Below are 27,309 nucleotides of genomic sequence, written 5' to 3' on the forward strand. Positions count from 1 at the left end.
AAACTCATATGTGGCTACTCTGGCAGAGTGCTTTATGTGGCAAATGTAAGATTTGTTTCTGTTTATGAGACATAATTGTGTTTTTCTCTCTGCTTCTTTTCTGTGCCTGTCTCTCTCTTTAAGTTTTCATTTCTACATGGCGACTTACGCTGATTCAAGTGTGTGGTGGAACCATGAAGGTTTGCGTTCCCATTCATCTCTGCTGCTGGCATGGGCCTTCCCGGATGTACGTAATTTGAAATCTACCATCTTTGCTCATGGAAAGGTAGCAAACCGGGAAAAGACAATTCACATTATTGATTTATCTATGTAAAATATTTAATATATATTTGTAAAAATGTATTTAAAATATGTATACAAATATTAATGTGATCAACGAATCTTCAACAAACCCATTTTCCCTTTTTCTCGATGGGCCAGACCTACCCAACAAACAAACATAAAGCAATCAGCATTGTGTTGGTCTAGACCAGGAGTGTCCAAACTCAATCCTAGTCGCTCTCTCTCTCTGTGGTTTTGAATTAATTTGGCCTTCAGAGAATCTTTCTCTCTTGTCTATAGATCAGTCTTTATCTCTATGACCTTATCTTCAGGTTTCTTCACTAATATTGCCTGCTTAGATCAGATGTTGTCTTAACTGCTCTTTTAGCATTGCTGTAATTTATGTTGTGTGTTTGTTGCATTATTGATCACACTGCTACCACCTGAGTGAGTGATGTGGGAATTGTTTGAAAACAGTATCCCGCTAATCAGATATTTCAAATTGAATTTTACCCTGAGTGAAGAATGAAAAAAACTTTGCTGTATATCAAAAGTATATCAAAGCCTTAATGTGGCAGTGCTAACTAAACCATGACCCCTTAGGTGAGAATTATTCTATTTAGACATTGTGGGATTGGGCATATGCCATTTTCTATTCAAAGAATAAAGGAATGGATATTAGAGTTTCTGTGCCACATTTGCTGTATCAGTTTATGCAGAAGCAATACATACAGCAGTACATGAAGGTCTTGTCCTATGTCGGATTTTATTGAGTCTGTGCTACTTAATCTGGGGAAGAGGGCAGTGAAAACAGCGGGTGATGCCAGTAAATGAAATTCGAGGATAAAGCCAAAGCCCACATGGCATCTGCTCTGCAGATATCTATAGATTTAAAATAACTGCAAAGTACATAGCCCACCCCTTGCATGATTATTAAATAGTGTGGCTAAATTTGATTTTCAGTTAGCATTAACAGCTCTATTTAACTCATTTTACTTTGTGTAAATCTGAACAATTTGACAGATTTCTTCCCTAAAATCAGTGCCGAAATTCTGTGGGAAAAGTTTACAGATCTCTCTCTCTCGAGCTCTCTGTGACACCTTTGCAAAGTCCCCGCCCCAACTACCCCCATCCTCAATCTCTCTCTTTCTCTCTCTCTCTCTCTCTCTCTCTCTCTCTCTCTCTCTCTCTCTCTCTCTCTCTCTCTCTCTCTCTCTCTCTCTCTCTCTCTCTCTCTCTCTCTCTCTCTCTCTCTAAAAAATAAATTCTGGACTGGAATAAATGTGGCTTATGTACATCACTTACTTGAATCCAATCCGAAAATATAAACAAGTTGAATTTAGCTCCCTCTTCTGTTTAATACCCCACCAAACTTCTTTGATCCACTCAAAGGGAATTATTTTTCCCTCTACATCTCTATGTATGTTTCTCCCAGTGAAAAAGAGAAAGGCAGAGACTTAATTCATTTAGGGAGTCTCTAGAGCTGGTGTCTAGACAGTCCTTTACTTTAATGTGTAAAATGGTCTTTCTCTCTTCCTCGAGCTCTCTGTGACACCTTTGCAAAGTCCCCGCCCCAACTACCCCCATCCTCAATCTCTCTCTCTCTCTCTCTCTCTCTCTCTCTCTCTCTCTCTCTCTCTCTCTCTCTCTCTCTCTCTCTCTCTCTCTCTCTCTCTCTCTCTCTCTCTCTCTCTCTCTCTCTCTCTCTCTCTCTCTCTCTCTTTACTCTGGACACGGCTCTTTCTTCACTCAGAGGACAGGAGCATGGGCTGAATCCTTGACCCTGCATTGAGCTGTCCTCTCTGGGCAATCTGGGCAGTGCTCTACCCTGCCTGACATGCCCGAGTCCTTTCTGTTGTGCTATTATCAGCTGAGTGTTATTACCCCTCTTTGCACAGGAAAATATGCCCTGATTTTCATTGACCCGTCCTGAATCAATGCTTTTAAAAATCTTAGACACCTTTTACTTAAGAGCAAAAGCATGCATTTTATGTTTTGACATGGTAGTATTGATCCGACGGGCGGCAGAGAAAAGAGGAGTGGGGGCTGGGCTAGTGTGACAGCGCTCTCCTTCCTCTGTCTTTCTGTCTACGTTCTCTTCCTCTGGCTTTTCTGTTTGTCTTTCCTCTACTTTTTGCAAAGCACAACCCGACCCCCCCCCCCCCCCCCCCCAAAAAAAAACCCTCCTCATCTTCCTCCTCCTCCTCTCTGTGTCTGGTAACGCTGCCATCCTTAATGGCTTTCTCATGCTGGTTCTTCTGGTGTCCCCAGTGTTCTTCTAGACTTCTTATCTCTGATCAATATCCCCCCCCCCCCCCCATTTGCCCAATGATAAATTATGGATGTAGCTCTCACATCACATATAAAATTTCTATTGTGTTTGTCAATGGCTGATCGATATTCCACCTCCGCTCATCCTCAAAGCTCCTTTTTTTCCGTTCTTTCTGCTCCGTCTTTCATCTCTTTTGCCATCCAGGTTTGTTAGCGTGCCTGTGTATGTTTGTTTATGATTTCTGTCTTTTTTTCTAATCTAAGGTCTCCTGGGCTAAAAGCAGAGCTGCAATATGTACCAGACAACAGAGACCGTAATGTTCAAATACGAGTATCCACCTTCTGGCTCCCTCTGCGCATTCCTTCACCCTCCATCCTTTCTTTCCAGCCTTTCTTCTCCCTGAAACGTCGTTAACATGTGTAGACATCAGTTTCAGACAAAATACTGAGGTTTGGAGATGCACATGGCTTAGGTGTGTGGATGAGGGGTCCCATTTGACATGAACCACAGCTCTCTCTCATCCCTGCAGGCAGCGATCCGGCTCAGCCCACCACCAGGAGAGACTGCTGCCCCAAATAAACAGCTACAGGAGAGATGAAATAAAAGAGTGGATTACAGCGAAGGGAAAACAGGAGAGGACATGTCGTTTGTGGCAGAGGCCACAGTTTGATTCTTTTAGATCTAACATCTTTTTAAAGAAAGGGAGAAGGAGAGATAATGAGAATGTCAAAAGACAGTGTATGGCTAATTTAATTTAGGTCATACGCATGCAGCATATCTGTGCCTTGTGGCATACACAACATTTTTGGGGAGGAAAATGGTAGAAAATGGCCCCAGAAGTTTTTATAATCGGACGAAACGTCATTGTGACGTCCTCAATTTAACATTATAATTAGCTTTATTTGAAAAAATTATAGAGGTGATTCCATCTACCTTTTATGTTTTTTGTCTTTTTATTGATCACTCAACCCCCAAAATATATATAAATATATATATATATATAGGACACTGGGATCAACACTATATTTTCATTAACTGGACATCAAGGACGATAACAATAACTATTTACATATACATTTACATTTACATTTATTCATTTAGCTGACGCTTTTATCCAAAGCGACTTACAATTGCTAGATATGTCAGAGGTCGCACGCCTCTGGAGCAACTAGGGGTTAAGTGTCTTGCTCAGCGACACAGTGGTGTCTCACAGTGGATTCGAACCCGGGTCTAATTAACTATAAAGTTTTAATGATAGTTATAATTCTATGAGAATAGATAAGGCCACACCATAGTTATAATTATACTGAGACATAGGAACAATATAATTGAAATTACTTTCAGAATTAATTTTACAGCTGATAAAATAATTTAGAGCCACCACTCTATTTTGAAGAGCTCAAGCATTTAAAGCACAGGTGTGGACATTAATAAAAAAAAAAATTGTTATTGGTATGAACAAGCCTTTAAAGGCTGACAAGGACATTTTCTTTAATAGATAGTACACCCAGAAATGAAAATTTTCATAATTCACTCACTTATGTCGTTCCAAAGCTATATGACTTCTGTCACCATATTTGATGTAGTCTATATATGTGTGTTTTGGTTGGTAATTTAATTTGAGAGTGAATAAAGAATTACATTTCTATTTGTTAATCTCACAAAGGGATTGTTTTAATTTAGAATACTTTGAATATCACTGTAAAACAAAGTTGCTGCCTTACATTAAGTACAATCAACTTGGATGTTTAAGTCATTTCAACTTACAAATTACATTAAACTGACTTGTAAATGTAAATATTCCCAATGCTAACATGGAATTAAAAATTCAATAAACAAACAAACAAACAAACAAAGATTTTTTTAGGTGAACTAACCTTTTAAACACCAGTTAGACCATTTGCATGTAATGCTTTTACATTTTTATGTGTACTTTTAGGTATCTGGCAGGAAGAGTGAATGGGAGGATTATGATTTGTATCCTAACTTGTGTCTTTCATACAGACAGTTTATGCTGCTGTTTTTGTACATGTAGAAGGTTACAAATCTTTTAAGGTTCCAGCCACGAGACTCTTTAAGTGTATGTATACTGATTGTGTTTGGATGCTTTTTCAGAGTGTTCGAGGACGCAAGCCAAGGGTACAGAGGGATGTGATGAGCTAAAGAGACTGACTGACACTCTGCTCTCCGAGTGCTGGTGAGGTGAGAGGTCACCCTCACACTGATGTGAAGCACAGAGGAGCAGACAGACAAAACACACACGCACACACACTCTATCTCACAAAAAATGTATTATAATTCACCTTCTCTTTCACTCTTCTAGTTTATGATTCCATGGCAGTCCTTTGTAATATGACTATTGTTTTCAGTTAAAGTTTTATTGAATCATGAAATTTCCATGACATTCTGTGCGACTGTTTGTTTGTCATTCACAGTCTGTTTCTGTTCGCATTGTTGTGTAGTCGAGAGCCTAATTTCAGAGGGAAACATAAATGCAGTTAAATCCTTAGTGTTGCCCTGCTGTCCTGCTTCGTAGCCATGATGAATAATTCAGAGAAAAATCCTCTCCGCTGGAGGAGAGGGACAGTTACACACATTCCTGCTGGCAGAAAATCCATACTCTCTGACATCTTGCTTCAAACTGCAATTAATACAGACTGAAGCCGGATCTGTTTTAGCCGGTAATTGTTTTTAAGGTGAAGTGTTAAATGTGTAATTGTGGTTGAAGGTTAATTTCTGAAGAAGCAGAATGAAAAACAGAACAGAAAGGATGAGTGTGGTGTGGTACGTAAAAAGTGAAGGTGAATTTTTCAGGACAAAGGAGAAGGTTTTTATACTTCTCTCTCTATCCATTAGCCCCCCAAACACATAGAAAGGTTTAAAAATGGACTTCATTCACACATGATATTTGTATTGTCAGCTCCTTTAGCAGAGCATGTGTGTCTTTTTTGGGGATGCACAATATATTGGTAACTTATTGGTTACCTGCCAATATTATGGATTTTCTTTCTTCCATTTATTAGTATCGTCAATATTGGTCATTTAATTGTGCAAGCCCATTTCCTCTATTTTTACATTTTAGAATACCTTTGCCATCATCTAATGCTCACTTAAAATTAATCTTTAAAAATACTAATCGTTTAATAAAACTGTTAAATTTAATGTATTTAGCCAATCTCAAAATTAATATATGTCTTTCATATTGTACATAATAATGTAGTGATGCCTAAATGCACTTGGAGTATTTATAACCATTGGTTTAGTTTTTAGTTTTCATATATTTAGACAGAATAGTATAAAATTAAAATAACGTTTATTTTTTTTTTAATCAGTTATAACACCAAAATAATTATTGTCATATTGTTATTGGACAGTTTTAATATTGGTGCATCCTTGTTTTGTTTTTTATGGACTGTAATCCATTCTCTCCTATAACCCCAATTATCATTGATGTTATTAGTAATTTATTTATACATAATAGTATAACATTTTAATATAGGCTAACGTCATGTTTAAAATGCTGTAACTACATGTATCAGCCAAAAGGCAAAAACCTGTTACAGTATGAGAGTGAGAAAATACAGATTAAAAATGTCAAGCAGACCCCGCGTTATTGAATGTGCCATTAGTCTTTGACCCTCTTGTCTCCAAGGCAATGTTCTCCGCCCTTCTGAGGATCATGTGTGCCACACCTCACTGTCGTGCCAACACATTAGCAAGCTCAGCACTGAATTCTCCTTCTCAGACACAAACACATAGACGCCGATTCCTCTACATACTAAAACCCGACACTGTTCCACATCTCATCCGTAACTCTGAGAAACAAGATCTGAAGTGTCATAATCACATCACGCAGACCTGTTTGCCAGACGAGAGGAGCCAGTGAGGATCTATACGCTGACACTATGTATGAAGTAAAAACCGCAGACATATTGAGACATTTGAATACATAATGACTCACACAAACATGGACATGAGCACTAAATGGAGACTTTTGCTTAAGTCACCATGCTTAAAGGACCCTAGTAATCTCACAGGTGTCTCCTCTAGAGTTTCAGAAGAGATCTCTCACACTGCCGTCTAATGATGTGGGGGTGACAAGACCAGCACTGTCAGTTTCAGATGTAGGATGAGAGGGTCATGTAAGCCCTCCTAAGCTATGGAACTCTAAATTTGTTTGTCTGGCTGGACTTGGGCTTAATGAGGTGTATAGATATCCTAGGTTATACACATAAACACTTGTGAGGCATATTTTTTCCAGTTCAGAAGCCTTCTTTAGCACACTATGGCTAATGATATAACCTACAGTATGTTACCATTTGGAGACATTAGACACTCACGACTTATAACGCACATACACAGTCACACGCATCCAGATGCATGTGAGGTTGCCCTCATTTCCACTCTGCTATGGGAAGATTGGTTTACTTTCTGAATGGTTTATGTCAGTTTGAGCACTTGATGTATAATGAATTTTCACTTGTGTGTGTTTTCTTTTAAAAATATTTTATGGCTGTTTAATATTGAGCATTCAGAGTTCGTCTTTTATGACAGAATGAAAGTGGTACAGCAATGATCAAACACTCACTCTTGTTCCAGGTCAGAGTAGAGATGAGTCTGTGGTAGTGCGACTCCTGAGAGAGATCGAACGAGAGAGAGAGAAAGATCAGAACACAGTAGGCCTGAGGGACTCGCATAAACAGTCCAACCTTTTCAGTTTTTGTCACTAATTGTTCACAACATGTCAAAAACTTTTTGCTTTCTAAATGTAGAACGACTTGCCTTTGATGCGCAAATGTGTTTTTGTAACAGCAAGATACTTTTATTACTTCCTTGATCATTTCACAATAGCTTTTTTTTTTTTACTCTATCACCTCAGAAAATTCTTTATTTAAAATACATTATATTGCATTTTATTTCTATAATATTTATTTATGATAATTCTTACTTGCTTTATGGGTCTTAAACTCACATTAATCATACGCGATAATAAAACTTTACTAGACAAAAACTATTTTCTGTTCTGTGTAGTCTTACGTTTTTGTTAATTGTTCAAAACTTCCAGATGCTTTATCTGGAGAAAACCGAAATCTGACAGAAAACGCTATATATTTAGTGCCCTCTCTGAAAAGTGTCAAAGGAAGGAAAACTTTTCTACTTTTCTGTGTGTGACCAACTCAGGAAGTACGGCTATCTCTTCCTGTTGCACTTCCATGGGGCTTAGTCTGCATGTGAGCTTCTGTTCCAGTTCCGGGTGTGATCTATAGACCTGTCGATCCAGCACTCAGTCTAAGACAGACTCACTCCAGGGATCCTATTTCTGTGTCTTTCCCTGAGCTGCACGACCACTGATATGAGTGCTGTCTTAGGGTGCGGGCCTTGTTTCTCTTCCTCATACCCCCATTGAGAGGCTCAGAGTGCAAGGCTACCAGAGTGACAGCACAGGTAGAACTGCTGTCTGCTCACACCTGTAATAGGTGGGATCAAGAGTAGTGTATTAGTGTCACCGCTGTCGCCCACAGGATTTGTGCACACACACCTTTACTGAAATTTTACCCACTATTTGAGTGTCTTTCTGAGAAGCTTGTGGGTAAGGCATGTCAGATATATGAGGGTGATTGTCATCATATGTTGAGTTTAATCTCTGAAACTTCTGCACTGTGTGGGTGTTTCACCGTATCATTGTGGCTCAGTCTGAGGAGGGCTTGACAGTCACACCTAAAATTACATTACATTGGGGTTTTAACACACAGTAAAAAAAAACAAATGTGAATAGTACAACATTTATTGATTTAAATCATAGATGTAAATATGTCTTTATATCTATCTACGTATATTGCTGGAGAAAAAGGATAAGTTTGTTAACAACATTAGCACATGATACATAATGCGTTAACTGATACATTATTTCTACAGCTCTGGTTATTAGGTTATTGTGAATTTACACAGTATATTATTTTTTATGACTTAGTGTTAATCTGTAATACTTAAATGTCAATTTATACAACAAAATGTAAAATAATAATAATAATAATAATATAGAAATTAAAATAATCAAGAATATTGTTAGTTCATTAAACTTAGTGAATAATACTTAGTGCATTAACTAATATTAACAAATATAAATGTCCATATAAAAGTAATTGTAATAATGGTAACATGCTGTACTGAATTAGTCTATTTTGAGCTCCATTGACAGCTGTTTTTGTTTGTCATGTCATGATTTGCTTCTTTTTTTTTTGCCTCTTCAATATAGTAATTCTAGTCCATGTTCTCATGCAGGTTATAAAGATGTGGACTTACAGTCTTTACTTAAACGTGAAAATGTTGGTGCCAATACATAGGTAATTGTCCCTTCTAGGCCTGGATGCTGAGAGTCTTGGAGGAGCCTAAGCTCAAGATCATGGCAAGTGCTAATCTTCTTATACTTAAGGTATCAGGTTCCCCTTTGATGTTTCAAAACATGTTGACTCCTATCTTGCCCAAGAAGGCAACCCAGATACAGCCTTGAGGAATTTTTTTTCTCTATTTTTCTTGCTTGCATTACCTTTCCTGAAGTTGATTAATGTTGCAAAAAAAATATGAATGTCAGAAAGAGTGTGCTTTGTTAGTAACTTCTCGTCATCATACACAGTATGTTATCACATTTTAAAGATTTCACACTCACATTAGAAATATCTAAGGGGTTGTACATCATTGTCTTGGGGACCATAGACATCATTTAGATAGACGCCCTATCGACCGCTACTGCCTATTGGCGCGGACGAGCCGTATGGCCGCCATCTTAAACCGGTCACCCGCTCCGCTCAGTGTAATCTGTTTGGCAGGTGCAATGAGCTGTCGGCGCATTTAATTAATCATATCTCACTGAATACCGAACTGATTTTCACGCGGGTTTTTTTGCTGCAAAGGTCATACATGTAGCTACGATACAGGACACATTGAATATTTTTTTCACAAAATACAACCAATAGTACGGTAATGTTAAATGTTAAATCTTACTTGTGTAAAGTAATCCCCAAGTGATGGTCCGCCGATTTGAGCAGGAATATGCTATACAGTGCTCTGGCATCTACTGCTGCTATGCAATGCAAATAGGAGTATGACCGGTTTAAGATGGCGGCCGCATTTCTTGCACCACAGTGGCCAATAGGGCATCTAGTCTCTATATGATATCTATGTTGGGGACACCATAAACCCAATTAGTTATTCTCTGGACATCTTTTGGAGATGGGCCATAGCCCTCAGGTAAACATGTAAGATTACTAATCAATCAATTTCAAGAATCAATCACACTTTCATATGAAGGTGTGTATGGGTGAGATGAAGAAGACATGTTGGGTGTTGGTTATTCATAAGAGAAAAGCTGAGATAAATGACAAGCTCATGTTCTCTAAATCCCTGTTGAATATAAAGACATTCAGCACAGAATGTGAGTCTACTTCCTGTATAATTACTAAGCATTTGACATGTACGTTTAAGTCCTCTCAAACACTAGCAGAATAGTTCTTCACTCAATGCAATCAAAGGCAAATGTCTGCTGCATGACCTAGAGGGATTCCTCTAAAAAGCATCCTGGATGCTTTTGTTTGAGTTTAAGTCATAATTGTTTGGATCTGTAAAAGGCTTTACACAGGTGTGGAGCAAGGACATGTTTTATCAATTTGACTGTGTCTCATTATAGAGATATAGTGTGAAAAAATATGATGTTTTACTTCAAGACCCACAAACTATTTGAACCTTCATCTTGCCTAGGGATCAGAATGCTTCTTTGCTATCCAGATAGATTCAAACCAGCGCACAAATATTGAGTTGTTTGTTGGTATTTGTAGATTGACTTGACAATGTAATTGAGAAACGGTATGATTTACCTTTTTTTGGTTCAGCATTTGGTGTCAAAGGTCATATCTTCCCAATCTCAAGCGCAGATGTCCATTTCTAAATTTTAACCCATAAAGAGTGATTTGTAAGAGCAATAAAAATGATCAATACAGCATCAGCATTAGTAATCTTGCATGCATATCAGTGTTCTATAACGGAACTGATAGAAACTAACAAATAGAATTTTGCACCTTTCAGAATTGAATTGAGAAAGCTTGTTAAATTTACAATAATTCCTTAACTTAAAATGATTTTGAAATTAGCTCACAAATAGTGATCATACAGAATTGGAATTTGAATTTGATTGTAAAGAAGTAAAATAAAAATGTGTTTACATTCTTATAACTGTAATGTTTTAACTAGAAAAGCAAAAGTTTTTGAAGTTTTGAAAAAAAGAAGAAATTTCTAAAAAGCCTTGAAGTTTGTAGGCCATACAATGATCAATGTTTGAAATGCAATATTTAGACATTTGTATGCATTTAATATTTATATTTGTATTTGTCATATTTAATAAAATAATTTTAGTTCCCAGAGTGCATTAAATGAGGAATTTCTTTGAATTGTACAGTAAATTCGAATTCAATTAAATTCTGAATTTTGTAAGTAACAAACCTGAATCCCTCGGAAACTAAATGTTGCTCTGTATTAGGTAAACATAAGAGTTTTAACGATATTTGAACTTCCAGTATTTTAAAACTTCTAAAATAACTTAAGTGGCTAGAATTTTTCTATATTGTGTTGAAATTGTTCAAGTGTTAAAAAATGTGTTAGTATTAAAATTCTATCAATGGTAGTGTCAATGCTAGTCATATTCCCACGTTCAAAATCAGAAAAATGGCAACAAGTTTGGACCCACTAGGGCTTTGCTTTCTCTGTGGTGTCTTTCCTAGGGTCACAGCACAACTGGCAGAGTACATCTTTAAAGCCAGACATTTTGAGCACATTAGCATAGCATTAGCTTGGTAATGACAGATTTACCAAGCTGAGTCACCATGTAGCTACATGAGGCTGCTCTCATGTAGAGAGCTGAAGCGCTAGATTATATTCAGAGAAACAAATAGCTCTCCTCCCTGAAGAGCACTTGTCATTATGGAGAGAGGGAAAATAAGTTAGGATAGGAGGGTAATGCCCTGCTGAATTAAATTAAACGGCATAACATAAACCATCAGAAAAGGCCACTAATGGTTTGAGGCAAGACTTGAGTGCTCCAGGTTTGATGCTATCTAAAACTTGTGAATAGCATTGGGGGAAAAGTCATGAAGTATAAAAGAGACGTTTGTGTGTGAATGTGTATGTGTGTGGTTTTACAACCTAACCACGGTCTCTGTGCAATTGCATTATGTTTCTGTATTTATGTTGCTATCTACAGTGTGTGTGTGCACTGCATTTTAGAGCAAATCTTTTTGAGAGCGCAATGCTTTTTAGTGTATGTTTCTGTGTGTTTTGTGTCTTTTGAGTGATCTCGCCGAGAGCCCTGTGCTGTTGTGGTGTGTGTGTAAACTCTGTGGTCAGGTCTGTTTTCTTACTCCGGTTTCAGAGCGCAGCCTGAAAACGTTCATATTTTTCATGGCAGCTAAGAGAGAACCATAAATTCACAGCGTGCATTTGTATTTTTACCCATTTTACATAATGAAAGTTCCAGAGTGTGTGTGTGTGTGTGTGAGAGAGAGAGAGAGAGAGAGAGAGAGAGAGAGAGAGAGAGAGAGAGAGAGAGAGAGAGAGAGAGAGAGAGAGAGAGAGAGAGAGAGAGAGAAAGAAATAATGAGACCGAGAGCAGGGTGGGGTGTGAGTTTAGAGCTTTGTGATAGTGTGAAAGGGTGGATGTCACAATTAAAAAAAAAAAAAAACTAACTCTTGTGGCAATTAAAATGTTGTTAAAAAATTGGCTCTTGCTTTCACATGAAACACAATCAAGGTTAAGGCCTGAGCGCTCATAACCCCCCCAAAAAACGAACAGACTCCAACTCTCAACCACACATTGCATGCCTCGTGACAGCTCTTATTGTGTAGTGCTCCTTCGAACAAGGCCGAGGTAAACTGTCCCGGCACCGTCACAAAGTCACTGGAGCCAGTCAGTCCAGACACTTTGCTAGTGCCACCTGTTGCCACGTTGCTCTGTAACACACACCTGTTCTGCAGGTAACACACACTTGAAGCAGATACCTGAGAGGCAGGGCAGCAGACCCATATGGCCACAGGGTGGTGGGCAAGTCTAAGGCTCCCATCGCACACACACTTGAGAGCTATTGTGAGTACAGTAGAGGAGAGATTTAAGGGGGATTATGGTGTTGCCTCTAGCTGCAAGGCTAAACTTTGACTGCCTCAGTAACTGATACTAACTGATCCACCTTTCATCTCACTGAGTCACTGATAGCACATCAACTCCTGTTATATAACAGCACAGTCCTTTGTGTGCAAATGAAGATCTTGTTATCTAAACAGCCCATAAATGTTTACATGCACCTTCAGTGTTCCATTTCAGTCAGACTATAACAATTAGTTGTAATTTTTAAATGCTTTAGCCCAATTGAAATCATACCAGTCTGTTTTATATGACGTCAAACTAACAGACCTTGAAACATTAAAGTGATTGTTTACATTTTAATCAGACTACAGTTGGCTACTGCAGGTGCACTCGCTCCATAATCTCTAAAAATAAATATTATTTTATGAACAAATACATGTTTTTAAAATTTCTATCCCTGTAGCTTCACCAAACAAAATGTTTTAATTACTTTTAAAGACATCCCCATCTGCTACTTCTAGGTAGTTCCACCCCAGTTCTATTGGCTGAGCCAATGACTGCTCAAACAGATTGCAGTTTAATTCTTGCACACTTGATTTTTGTAAATACACACTAATAGTTAAAATCTTGGGGTCAGTAAGATTTTGTTTTGTTTTCATTTTATTCAGCAAGGATTGATTTGATCGAAAGTGCAAGTAAAGACCTTCGACAGTATGGACAACGTCTCACACGCACAAAAAATTCTAATAAATGCTGCTCTTTTAAACTTTCAATACATCAAATAATCCTGGAAAAAATGTATAACAGCTTCCACAAAAATATTAAGCGCCACAACTGTCAGCATTGATAATAATAAGAAATGTTTCTTGAGCACAAAGCAGCATATTAGAATGATTTCTGAATGATCATGTGACACAGAAGACTGGAGTAATGACTGCTGAAAATTCAGCTTTGCCATCACAGGAATAATTAACATTTTAATATTTTAAATTGTAATAATATTTCCAATTGTATAGTTACTTGTGTTTTGATCAAATAATTGCAGCCTTTGTGAGCATAACAATTATTATTATTACAAATATATTTATATACTGATTTAAATGTATTTCATTGCACTCATCCTTGCATACATGGAGAGAGAAAGAGAGAGAGGGAAAGAAGCTCCTGTGTAGAAAGATTTCTGTGGTGGAGGAAAGTGGAACCAAGCCTCTTAAAACATGAAAACATTCCGCCTCTAACCAGCATGACTTAAGCGATTAGGCTGCATCCATAGCAAAACACTCCTATTTCCCAAAGATATTTGGGGCGTTTAATTCTTAAACAATATTGCTTGGTGTGCGGTGTCTCTCCCTTTCTTGCAAGTGCTTTTTATTGCTCTTCTCATTCTAGTCACTTGAGTAAAGCAAATGAGTGGTGTAGTGAGGTCCCGACTGAATAGATTTACAATAGCCTCCATTTAATTATTTCCACAGCCGTTTCAGTTATGTCAACACACATTAAAGGCAGGAAATAGGGAGAAGGAGGGCAGTAACATGGATGCTACTCCTTGCGAGTGTGGCACGCATGTGCGGCAGTGACAGATAGTGACATAGGATGGTATGCATATTTCATACACTGCATGCATTTTTTAATGGGTGGATTCTATGAGTGCTGTGGCTTTGTACAGTGTCTGTCACCATGGCTTTGGGTGTGAACGAAACTCTGCCTTGTACAATTTCACTTCAATATATTTAAGGAAAGTGTTTGTATTCTATTCTAGTCAGGCGAATAAGCGATGACGGGTCGCCAATTGAAAAATTGTCCTTTAGTTTCTTTTCAGTACGTGGTGAACACATACATGGAAAGCCACCATTTGACAGACTAGGATTAGGCCAATGGCAGCAGCTCAATTCTAGGGAATCTTTTCCCATTGTACCGCCTAAATGCTAATATTGTTGATGGATTGGTACCACACACACAATTTACAAACACAGACACTATTTTAAAATATAATTTATGATGTGTAATTTAGCTTGGTATCATAGTAGGCCTGTCCTCTCTTCTGATTACTGGTGGCAATTTCCTGTGGTAGTGTTCCCAGACTGCAGTTAGATTTCTTATTATACTGTTCTCTAACTTTTTTTTAAATATATGCTTTCACTAAACGACATGAGAACCAGCAGCAATCAAACATGCAAACGATCAGCAGACAGATAGTGTTTGGGTTAATGTAGGGTTTGACAGAGCTGCAGTGTTTCCAGCACAAGCCTGGAGAAAACCACATTTACTGTAATGATTGGCAGCGTCCTTAAGCTGGAATTTAACAGCGGGAGGGTGAAGCCGTGGGCACCAGCCGTGTATTTAGTTTTGTCGTACAATTGCCCAAATCTGAAAGGTTACACTCCTCCTTTCGTACCACAGACAACATCTCCAGAGCGGCCCAGACTGTATCAGTCTGCTTTAATTGCCTCGTTTGTGTTAGATCTGGTAAGTCCTACTGAGGTGTAAGGTGTCTCTACCTCTACAACATTATGTTGACTGACAAATGGGGTCTCACTTGGGAGCCCCAATCACCTCTGAGTTTTAGAAAAAAGACCAATGGAATTGGCAAGTGGAATTTGCATGCCGAGCCACTCCCCCGTACATAGGGGTATATAAGATGGCGGCATGCATCCACTCATTCAGATTTTTGCTGAGGCAGCGTTTGCGGATGCTTCATGTCCTCACTGCAATGAATGGTTCCTGGGTGCGGTGAGCGGTTCCGCCCCAGTGCCTTTCTTCCTGGAAGTGCAAGATTAGGTTCAGAAGTCGTGGAAGGTACCTTTAACTACCCCAAGCCGCTTCACAGTCTACTCCACTCTACGCCAAGGGTTATTTGGAGATTCCCCAGGTGGAGCGTGCAATTGCAGTGCACTTGTGCCCGCAAAGTGCCCCATGGCGGAAACTTCCGCGTCTCCCATCCAACGCCTGTGAGACGATGGCAGCCCTAGCGGCTAAGACTTACAACGCTGCTGGACAGGACGCCTCCACCTTGCATGCAATGTCCATACTGCAAGTACACCAGGGCAAAGCACTCAAAGAAATACATGAGGGTAGTTCTGAGCCGGGGTTTATGGAGGAACTGCGTACGATGACTGGCCTCACCCTCCGGGTGACGGAAGTCTCTGCGCAGGCCCTCGGCCAGACACTGGTGGTCCAGAGATGATGTTCTCTGACTTAACCTTGCTGAGATGCCGGATGCTGACAAAGTACGCTTTTCTTGACACCATCATTCAAAGTGGCCTCTTTGGCAAAACTGTTGAGGACTTTGCCCAGCTGTTCTCAGTCCCAACACCTCTGCCACTAAGTCGCCGCAGGCTGCCCCTCAGTCTGCTCTTTGCATAGGCATCCCCCTTTGCAGATCTTAGTTTTGCGAGTTTTAAACCGGGCCCTTCAAAAGCTCCAGTTCAAAATGCTAATGCAGAAACGCATTCTCACGTGCCTTGGTTCCCAAAATTGGTTTGCAGCAATCAACCTGAACGACTCATACTTCCATGCCTCGATTCTGCCTCGACACAGACCGTTTCCTCGGTTTGCCTTCAAATGGTCGGGTGTATCAGTACAAGGTCCTCCCATTTGGGTTGTTCTTGTCTCCCCATGTCTTTACCGGAGTCACGGAGGCTGCCCTTGCCCTGATAAGGGAAGAGGGCATCCTCATTTTCAACTATATCGATGACTGGCTCTTTCTAGCTCACTCTCGAGATCTGTTGTGCGAATACAGGGACCTGGTGCTCAGGAACCTCAGCCATCTCGGCCTTCGAGTCAGCTGGGAAAACAACAAATTCTCCCCTGCGCAGAGCATCTCTTTATTTGGCATGGAGTTGAACTCGGTCAGTATGACGGCGCGTCTCACCAGCGAGCATGCTCAGTCAGTGCTGAACTGCCTGAATATATTCTGGGGCAAAACTAGCCTAGAAATCTAGACGCACCCTAGTAGCAGCAAAGATTATTTTGCAGTAAAGTGTGGTCTAGCAACTCTCCGTTGGCATTCGAGCTGGATAAACCAAACTCTGGTCAGGCCAATCACATCGTGTATAGAGTTGGTGGGAGGGCTTAACATAATGACGGCAGAGTTGTGACGGTTCCGTGTGATTTCCATAGGTGATTTCGCTCTGCTACTTGAAAACAAAGAAGATGCTGCTGGCGAACAGCGGCCTTTCGAATCGGCTTTGGCCGCGACTCTGGATGACTTGGAGTTTAGAGAACGTCACTTAAGTCATTCTTAAAAAAGGAAGATGTGTTCGGAGTTTTGACGACCGGACACGGCAAAAGTTTAATATATCAACTAGCTCCGCTGGTGGAAAAACGCATGGGACTCACTCAGCCACAAACGTTCGTTGCTCTGGTTGGTTGTAGCACTGACGCTGTCCTGTTGCATGCAGAGGGAATTTGAAAGACAACCGTTTATCCCGACCCTCGGATTAAGGTATGCCAATTGTGAGTTCCCAGACCTAACATCTTGATATAGGTGTCACAAGGTGACAAATCCAGCGGAACCAATTTCCGCTGGGAGTGTGTTTCCCCCCCGCGACGATTTCACTGACACACCGTGCGGGTTTGCTTGTTGTCAGCTGCCATGACAGTGACAGCTGATTTAGCTAAGCTGTACCAGGTGCGGGCGTTTGGTGTGGGGATTTGTGATTGGGAAAAACAGCCTAGAGAAGCAGTTAAAAGGAAAAGGAAAAGGCATTCGGGTGTGGTACTTCCCCGGGAGAAATCGATTCTTTTGGCAGTGGCTTGGATTTGCTGGGATTTTTGGAGCGGCTGTGAGGATCTGACTGGAAAGGGGTGCAACAGTGGTTGTGGGAGTACAAGCTGGAACGTGAATTGGATGTGAAGTGAGTGTACTTTGGAGATTGAGTCAAGATTGGAGAATGTCATCACTCGAGAGAGAAAGATAAGTAATGAAACACCGGATCCGTGTGAATGCATGTTGTGTATTGAACTGAATAAGGAATTGTGAAGTGCATTGACCACAAATATAATTACCACCAAGAGTGTGAACTGATTCATCTGTGAAACCCTGATATCTTCTGCTGAGTGTGAAAGAGTGTTGAAGACGCTGTGTTACATGCGATGTGAAGTCCTCTGCATCTCTTCAGCTTCTGAGTATTGATCCAGCGCAACAGTGGAGGGATTGAACAGTGGGTGAGTGCTGGCCTTGAGAGTGGATTGCGGTGCCCGAATTGAAGTGTCACACAGTATTGGACTTGACGTGAAGTTGCAGTGTGTGGATGTACACATTTACTTAACCGCCAGTACTCTCCAGTCCACGTCCTCACCCAGTGTTGCGGAGCAAAGCCCTCAGGTTGAATGTAACGTTCTTCTGCCGGCACCTTCGTGTGTGCTGCCTGTTCAGAGGAGAAACACACCCCAGCCTTAGTGTTGCCGTGGGAACCACCCAGCCCAGCCGTAAGCCTGAGTCTCCATTATACGGAAGGATCATGTTTGCTCTTGTATCAAATGCTCCGTCTATTTAAGATTCTCCTGCCACCGCCTTCGTGTGTGCTGCCTGGTCGGAGGAGGTACACATCCCAGCCGTAGTGCCTGTGTGGAGCAACCCAGCCCAGCCATTCTCCAGCCACCGCCTTCGTGGGTGCTGCCTGGTCCGAGGAGAGACACATCCCAGCCCTAGTGCCTGTGTGGAGCAACCCAGTCCAGCCGTAAGCCGATTCTGCATTATACGAAAGGATCATTTTCGTTCTTGTATCAAAGGCTTTGTCTATTTAAATAGAAGATTCGTCTGCCTTGGCCTTCCTGTGTGCTGCCTGTTCAGAGGAGAGGTATATCCCCGCAGCAACGCTGCTTGTTCAGACCCACCCGCTCCAGCCGTAAGTCCTTACTTCAACGAAATAGAATTGAACCTATAAACTTGTCTCTCTCTTGGGTTAGAGGGGACCCTTGTCTCTGGGTGGAGCCGTCAAGGGCGGAAAGGCATCCGGAGGACCTCACACCTGCTGCTCAGTGACGCCACGGAGGAGAGCACCCTACACGGAGAGGATCTGCCTACCCGACTACCTACCTGGCCGGCAGCGAGTCCCCCTCCTGGACTCCATCGCCCCCTGTGCCGGACATCTACCGAATAGTTGACGCTTAGGAAAAACTTACCTGCTACTCACCTGTCCTGTGGAGAGAGTCCCCTCCTGGCCCGTGGCCCCGGCTCTGGTTTGCGCGGGTCGCTGCCCGCCTGTATTACGCCGAAAAGAGTCTACTTACCACGGTACTTACCTGCACGCCGGACGGGCGTTTGACTCCTTCCTCTGTGGCGGCCAGTAACCCGGGCCCTCGCAGTGAACCCCTCGGCCTCCTCCTCCCTGGAAAGAGAGACGAGCCCGCGTTAAGACTTTTAATTCTTGCTTTTATTCAATAAAGATTGTTACTTTTAGAAATTATTCTTGTCTGCCTGGTCTCTGGTACGCTCCTCGAGGTGGTCCTGGGTTTGAGGGGTGGGCGCAGTCTGGCTTGGCCCCCCCGACCTGTGACAGATTTGGCGTAGTCGGCAGGGTTTACCACCTTGAGTTGAGCGGCCAGAGACCAAGATGGCGGACGAAGAGGCACCTGTGGTGCGGCAGCCGGTCATGCCGATCTTTATGGGAGCCCCATGGGCCCAGAAGTATGGAGGCCCAGGATCGGAAGTAAGTTTGTCGGCCTGGAAGACCCAGGTTGAGTACCTGGTAGGACTCCAAGGTTTAAGTGCCCCCCAAGGAGTGCAGTTTGTTTTAAATTCACTAGAGGGAGAAGCGAGAAGAGAAGTGCAAGCGGCACCGGAAGCAACGAGAACCATGGTTCGGGCCATCTTTGATTTCCTTACGGAGCAATATGGAGACACCACCCCGGTTGCTGTGTTGCGAACACAGTTCTTTAATTGTAAGCAGGGGCCGCGACAAACTATCCAGGCATTTGCACTGCAGCTGAGGGAGCAGTTCTCCCGGTTGAAGAAGAGACAGGATCATGGCCTGGGAGGTGAGGAAGTTCTACTGAGGGATCAGTTCTTATTAGGATTGCTGGAAGGTCCCGTACGCCAAAGTTTACGGATACAGTTCCGACGAGAGCCAGACCTTACTTTTGAAGATCTACGGAGGGAAGCCTTAGCACTTGAGCAAGATCATGCCGAGAGTGTAGTTCCTCCCAACTGCATGGCCACGAATGCTGTGAGTAGACCTCTGTCCCCCGTCATGTCTGATTGGAAGCAGGCCTTCCGTGAAGAACTGAAGAGGGATGTTCGTGATCAAATGTCCTCACTGACCAAATCCTTTATGGAAGAACTTCGCCGAGAACATCTCCATTCCTTTTCTTTGCCGAGGGAGCGAGCCTATTCAGTGGGATATCGACCTCCAGCACATCGTCCATTTCGGCCAGCCGGGACTCGATTCCAGTGGGACGAGCAAGGGCGTCCCATCTGTAATGGTTGCGGAGAGCCAGGACACTACCTTCGCCAGTGCCACTCTCGCCGTGCCTCACAAGGGTTTTTTTAGTGTCACCGGCCACTGTGGGTCAAGTGGTCGGGACCTCCTCATCAGACCCATGTTCGTCTGGGACTTCCCAGGAGAGTTTAGTGGGGCGTTGCCCCGTGGTGATGGTCCAGGTAAATGGCCGGAAAGTACAATGCCTTCCTGGACACCGGGTCGCAAGTCACTCTCTTCTCAGAAAGTTTGTCTCGGGAGTTGTTTGGTGCCCAGGGCCGGCCCATGACAGAAGCCCCATGGCTCACCTTGCGGGGAGCCAACGGCCTCGACATCCCGTACGTGGGATATCTAGTAACCGACCTGGAGATACATGGGATGGTTGTGCCTCAGAAAGGAGTGGTGATCGTACGGGATGCGTGCCTGGGGTCCCACCGCGCACTGCTGGGCATGAATGTCGTCTCGGAGTGTTGGGAGGAAATATTCCGGAATGGACCCAGTCGAGCAGCATCGACGTCGGAGGGCCGAGAATGGAGGCGTGTGAGAGCTGATTGTCGTCGAGTCTGCCTGGTGGAGTCACAGGGGAACCGCGAGGGCACCGGGAGAGTAGCTTGTCGGTATGCTCTGGAAATTCCAGCTCGGAGTGAGGCCGTAGTCTGGGCCAGGCTGCCTTCCCGACTTTATCGCCCAGAGGAGTGGGTCTTGGTGGAATCCCATCCAGATTGTTCCAAGGTAGAAGTCGCTCGAGGATTGGCATCTGCACGGAGAGGCCGGGTCTGTGTAAAAGTCAGAAACACGAACTCCTTCCCTGTCCACTTACATCGCCATCAGCGTTTAGCCCGAGTTACCTCGGTGAAGGCACAGCAAGTTCGAGAACCAGGGGAAATCAGGTTCAACCGGGTGAGTCCGACAGTAGTAGAGTTGGCCCTGGCACAGGCAGATCAGCATGTGAAGGGAACCGGGGAGGGAGTCCCAGCCTATCTCAAGGGAGAGTCACTGTGGGGAGAAGGTCTGACAGGAGGTCAGATAAAACAGCTTCAAGGCTTCTTGTTGAAATGGCAGCACTTGTTTTCCACTCACGACGAGGACTACGGTCGTACCAACGCAGTCAAACATCAGATCCCAACTGGAGATGCTGCACCCAGTAGAGAGCGCTACCGGCATGTACCCCCGACCCTGTACTCTGAGGTCCGCACCCTCCTTCGGGGAATGCTGGACAAGGGAATCATTCGTGAGAGCAGTAGTCCCTGGGCTGCACCCATTGTCCTAGTACGGAAAAAGACCGGCTCATGGAGGTTCTGTGTGGACTACCGGGAATTAAATCTGGTGACAAAAAGAGATGCTTTCCCGTTACCCCGAGTAGAGGACTCCCTCACGAGCTTGACACAATCGGCCTGGTATTCCACTCTTGATCTGGCCAGTGGGTATTGGCAGGTGGAGGTGGATGAGCGGGACAGGGAGAAGACCGCGTTCACTATCCCCTTTGGGCTCCATGAGTGGGACCGGATGCCGTTCGGCCTGTGCAACGCCCCAGCCACCTTCCAACGGTTGATGCAGCGTTGCTTGGGCGGCCAGCTGATGGAGTCCACTTTAGTATAGCTGGATGACGTGATTGTCTACTCCCCAGATTTCGAGTCCCACCTTCGGCACCTGGAACAAGTCTTTCGCTCTCTGGAGAAATGGCTCCAGCCAGATAAGTGCCAGCTCTTCCGGAAGGAGGTGAAATTCCTGGGCCATATAGTGAGCGCTGCAGGGATTTCGGTGGATCCAGAGAAGGTATCGGCTGTCCAGGAGTGGGCCGCGCCTAAGACCGTACGCCAGGTCAGATCATTCCTGGGCTTCGTCGGGTACTACAGGCGGTTCATCGAAGGCTTCTCCACATCGCCAAGCCTATCAACCAGCTGTTAGGGGGCACTGGACGGTCCCGGGGCCGGGGATCTCCCTCGGTCCAGTGGGAATCAGCCTGTGAGACTGCGTTTCAGCGACTCAAGCAGGAGTTACTGCAAGCACCAATTCTGGCCTACGCTGATTTCACTCAACCCTTCATCTTATACACCGATGCCAGCAATCTGGGTCTGGGAGCTGTACTGGCTCAGAAACAACAGGGCAAGGAAAGAGTCATTGCATACGCCAGCCGAAGTTTGCATCCGGCTGAGAAAAATAGGTCTGGCTTGCCAGGCTAGGGCAAAACAGCAGTTCCACTGAAACGGAATATTCAGAGGCTCCTAGAGCATATGGCATCCGCATCTACGGTCACACTACTCGGATTGATGCAATGGTTACAGTACTGGCTACTCAGCCGAGTCCCGACATGGGCATTGCGCTGTGGCACACTCCATGTGGTCACCACAGAGATCTGTCACTGAACTTTCAGCCCTTGGTCAGATCTTGCCTACGAACCGAGTTGCCTTAGAACAAGTGTTCAGGCAGGTTGTTGTGACAGCAAATGCCTCCAGAATGGTTTGGGGCTCTGTATGCAATGGGCACGCATCTTCGGGCACCAGATGGCACCCACGTCTGGACCTCCGGAACCTCCATGTGTGGCTTCTGAACAGGACATCGAGGAGTTAATTGGCCTACCACTGGCCTAATACATTTTTGAGATTCTACAATCTCCGGGTGAAGATGTTTTCTTTGGGGCCCTCGTCTCGGCTACTCAGCATAAACCTGAATGAGTGCAAATTCCACTCGTTAATTCCATTCACCGTTTTTCGTTTCTAACTTAGAGGTGATTGGGTCCGACAAGTGATACCCCATTTGTCAGTCGACATAACATCTCCGTTTCCCTCCCTACATCAGTAACCAAGATGTTTTCTGCCTTTGAAAAGTTTACACAAAAACATTGGGACAGGGGAATTCACTCAAACTTTGACCCGCCCTGCAGACAGAAATCATTCTGCTTAATGTTAGGACTGGTGAAACTTGAGATTGTTGACAAGTCGAAACGCGTGTGTGTGTGTGTGTGTGTGTGTGTGTGTGTGTGCATGAAATAGAGATTGTTTCCTTGTTAAAATTGTAAAGAAAACTGATGTTTCTGTCATCACTGGGTAAAAATACTGATTCTCAGTTTAATCCAGAGATGTAGTCCGGTTCATGAACAAATTACTCTCAAGGTTAGAAGTTACCTTAATGGTACCTCAAGCTTAATGGTTGTTTTTATGATCTACTTAGATTTACATTGCTTTTGAAAAATAAATCGCTGAACGGTTAATCAATATATTTAAAGTTAACTTTAATTTAAAGCTATTTGAAGAGCTTTACGTGAGAGATAATTTATCTTACATTTGTACAAAACAGACTTTATAACTGTAATACCCCCAAATGAACAAATGTTATAACCTAGCATATTTTCACTGTTTTGATATCACCAACATGACCCCATAAGAGCTTATTTACATGTGCAGGAATAATGAAAATGAATCCATGTATGCCAGCAGCCATATCACCCTGTAGCCCAAGACTGGTTGCCCACTGAAGCTAAGCAGAGTTGAGCCTGGTTAGTACCTGGATGGGAGACCTCCTGGAAAACCCGGTTGCTGCTGGAATAGGTGTTAGTGAGGCCAGCAGGGGGCGCTCACCCTGTGGTCTGTGTGGGTCCTAACGCCCCAGTGTAGTGACGGGGACACTATACTGTCAAAGATCACCGTCTTTTGGATGAGACGTTAAAACAAGGGCCTGACTCTCTGTGGTCACAAAAAATCCCAGGATGTCTTTCGAAAGAGTAGGGGTTTAACCCCGGCATCCTGGCATATACATATACATATACATATACATATACATATACATATACATATACATATACATATACATATACATATACACTAATTGGCTTCATCACTCTGTCTCTCCTCCACCAATAAGCTTGTGTGTGGTGGGCGTTCTGGCGCAATATGGCTGCCGTTGTTGAGGAGATTCCCCCTTCTATGTAAAGCGCTTTGAGTGCGAGAAAAGCGCCATATAAATGTAATGAATTATTATTATTATTATTATTATGTAAAGCGCTTTTGAGTGCCGAGAAAAAGCGCTATATACAATTAAATTAATTATGTTGATGGTAAACAATGAAACATTTCCACACATTTAGAAAGCTCATAATGAAGTGCATTCTGAATGTAAAAGGGCTGCAATTCTGATCCTGGAAACATAAGAGTGATGTGAATAACCAACAGGTTACACTCAACCTGAGTGTGAGTTTACTAATGAAGCTAGTAAGCTGAAACTAATATCTCTCTCTCTCTCTCTCTCTCTCTCTCTCTCTCTCTCTCTCTCTCTCTCTCTCTCTCTCTCTCTCTGTCTCTCTCTCTCTCGCTCCCTCTCTCTCTCTCTCTCTCTCTCTCTCCCCTCTCTCTCTCTCTCTCTCTCTCTCTCTCTCTCTCTCTCTCTCTCTCTCTCTGATGTACTCTTTATTGATTACACAATATTGATAGTGCTGCCAGAGAGAGAATAAGAGGAGAGAGATGCACATAAAACTTTAATAAGTGCTAATATAACTATGATAACATTTTGAAATATCTCCCTTTTCACCTGCAACCATTATAACTTATAACTTAGTTGGTTATCTTCAGGTGCTGAGTATAATCTGTGAACACGGCTCAAATATCATGGTCCTGTATTTTCAAAACAGTTTGAGTCGTTGCTCTCTCTTATCCTCTTCTTCATCTGTGTAAGTCTAGTCAGATTGGGAGGGAACACAGAGGTGTCACAGAGATGCCTGTTGTGTCTGTCAAAAACTCGCTCAGTGTAACACTCAAAACATGCAGCAGATGTGAAAAGTGTGTGTGTGTGCGTGCGTGCGTGTGTGTGTGTGTGTGTGTGTGTGTGTGCGTGTGTGTGTGTGTGTGTGTGTGTGTGCGCGTGTGTGTGTGTGTGTGTGTGTGTGTGTGTGTGTGTGTGTGTGTGTGTGCGTGCGTGCGTGTGTGTGTGTGTGTGTGTGTGTGTGTGTGTGTGTGTGTGTGTGTGTGTGTGTGTGTGTGTGTGTGTGTGTGTGTGAGTGATGTAAAGGAATGTTCCCGAAGGCTTCCCTGTTCAGGCCTATCTCCTCCAAAGCCACATCATCCAGATATTCATGCTGGCTTCATTGAAAATTAATTATTCTGACAGCCAAGCCTATTAATCATGCTTTAAGCATTATAGCCTTAGCAAACCACACAATATGTGTCTTCAGTCTTACCAAGTGGTTTGTAATGTATTTTATATTAGGATGCACATGGATATGTTTTAAAGTCAAAAGTATATATATTTTTTTATTATTATTTTATTATTTATTGCTTGCAGCTCTTTGTAGCAAACTTTTAATATTTTTTTTTCTTTTAAATTTTCAAACTGTGGGTGGGGATGCATGATTTTCTCGTGATTACAAAATGTACCAACAATATTGCATTTTTTAATACAGTATATGCTTTGCCTTATTACATGTATAACAAATTTATTTGCAGTGTTACCTTGAGAGATTGCAGTCATATTGGAAAAGCTGTTGAATGCACGTCTCTGCACATGTTGTTTCTTGAAGGATGCCCTTGGGGAGACACCAATAGTCAGACAGATTTGAACATTGTCTGCATTAAAAAACAAACTGTCTCATAGTTTGTGAGACAGACACCCAGAAACTCCCAGTGTGTGTGGCCTTTGTAAACACTGGCTGTGTTTACATGAACTGCAAAATCCTGACTACTGTCTTTTTTCTAAATATGAACATATGCGGAGATGCTTTTATGGGTTGGCATCCATATTCCGTTGAGTTGCAGTGACCACAAAAATGTTTGGACATTTCAAAATATATTAATGTAATTGCACATTTTCAAACCAATTACCGCTTATTTTTAAAGAAAGATAACACACACTTTTCAAGCAAAATATACTATAGATACATTGTTCAAAATTATTAAGTAAACTATGTTCTGTGAATGTGCAAAACTTCTAGTTATTTTCCTGTAACAGCTTATGAATCAGAAGAATAATAAAGTGCAATAAACAAGTAAAAAACTTGTGTTAAGCTCTCTCGTCATTTGTTTTCAGATTCCACTTGGTTTAATATTTTGTATCTGCAGTAATGAAATTATATCCATGAATTAAGTCTGTAATGTCTGACCATAAGACATGAATTCCTAAACCTTTTTTTGTGTTTAATTTCAATTTAATTGTAAAATACTTTACATGGCATATTCTGCTTTCAAATATTCTGTTTTAACCTTCTTATGTTTGACATCATATGATTTATATTCTATTATTACAATTTTCCCTTTTCTTTTTTAATTGAACATGTTCTGCATCAAAGTGTTAAAATGAGTGTACAGCCTATCCTCTGTATCTTGTTCTATATCCTTCTCTAATGCTGGTGACATTACCAAAGCTCCTTCAGGGAAGGGCAATGACTCCTGTATCCGATCGATGACCAGCGACATACAAATCATATGTATTGATCATCGTAATCAGTGTAAAGAATATAGGGCAGACACTAAAATCATATGCTCTTAGTCTTAATAGCCCACATCAAAGCAATTATGCACCCAAACTAAGACTGACTCACCATATGCATATTACACAGTCTAATACATGTTCAGTGATTTAACTTGACAATCCGGCTCATAAATCAGCCAAAATCGGCACGGTATTGAGCTGTTCCAGTGATAGGGCTTGTGCGCATGTGTTATGATGGAGATCTTCATAGCCACTGGGCCCTCTAAGTGTGTGACATCTATGGGCTTTTATGTATGTGTGTGTGTGTCAATACTTGTGATGTATAAACTAATGTCAGGCAGAAACACGAATGAGCTACATTTGGGCCGAGTCACTCAACAGGTCAAGGACAGGGGAGAGATGACATTATTTCTGGAAGTATTTGTGTGTGTGTGTGTGTGTGTGTGTGTGTGTGTGTGTGTGTGTGTGTGTGTGTGTGTGTGTGTGTGTGTGTGTGTGTGTGTGTGTGTGTGTGGTTTTCATCTAATCTAAAATAAGACAGAACTGAATAAATATAAAAAGCTTTACATTTATAGCCTCAAATATTTCTATACAATTGTGTGTGTATGAGCTAATACAATTAATAGACGGCAAAATAACAAATTTAAATATTGCATCCCTTCTTTTCAGATGAGAATTGGGCCCTTGTACAAGAGCTGTATTGTATTATAAGTTGCTGTGAGTTTTGATACAGTTACAACAGAAGAGACACACAGCATTAAATAACGCTGCTCATATTCTCACTGTTTGGAAAATTTAAAGGATTGTCAAGC

General features: G+C 42.3%; 1 protein-coding gene and 1 long non-coding RNA gene across 2 annotated transcripts in view; one reads left to right on the forward strand and one right to left on the reverse strand.

Moving 5' to 3' along the window:
* Nucleotides 1-27,309, reverse strand: part of fto (FTO alpha-ketoglutarate dependent dioxygenase) — a 569,808-nt gene that overhangs the window by 72,672 nt on the left and 469,827 nt on the right. The gene's annotated exons all lie outside the window — the stretch shown is intronic.
* On the forward strand, nucleotides 18,044-18,680 carry LOC143736610 (uncharacterized). Its single transcript, XR_013203502.1, has 3 exons — nucleotides 18,044-18,202; nucleotides 18,296-18,340; nucleotides 18,570-18,680. It is a non-coding gene; the product is annotated as an uncharacterized LOC143736610 (long non-coding RNA).

The sequence above is a fragment of the Siphateles boraxobius genome, unplaced genomic scaffold, assembly GCF_051911475.1.
Source record: "Siphateles boraxobius isolate OS27281-9 unplaced genomic scaffold, OSU_SipBor_1 130, whole genome shotgun sequence".
Taxonomy (NCBI): domain Eukaryota; kingdom Metazoa; phylum Chordata; class Actinopteri; order Cypriniformes; family Leuciscidae; genus Siphateles; species Siphateles boraxobius.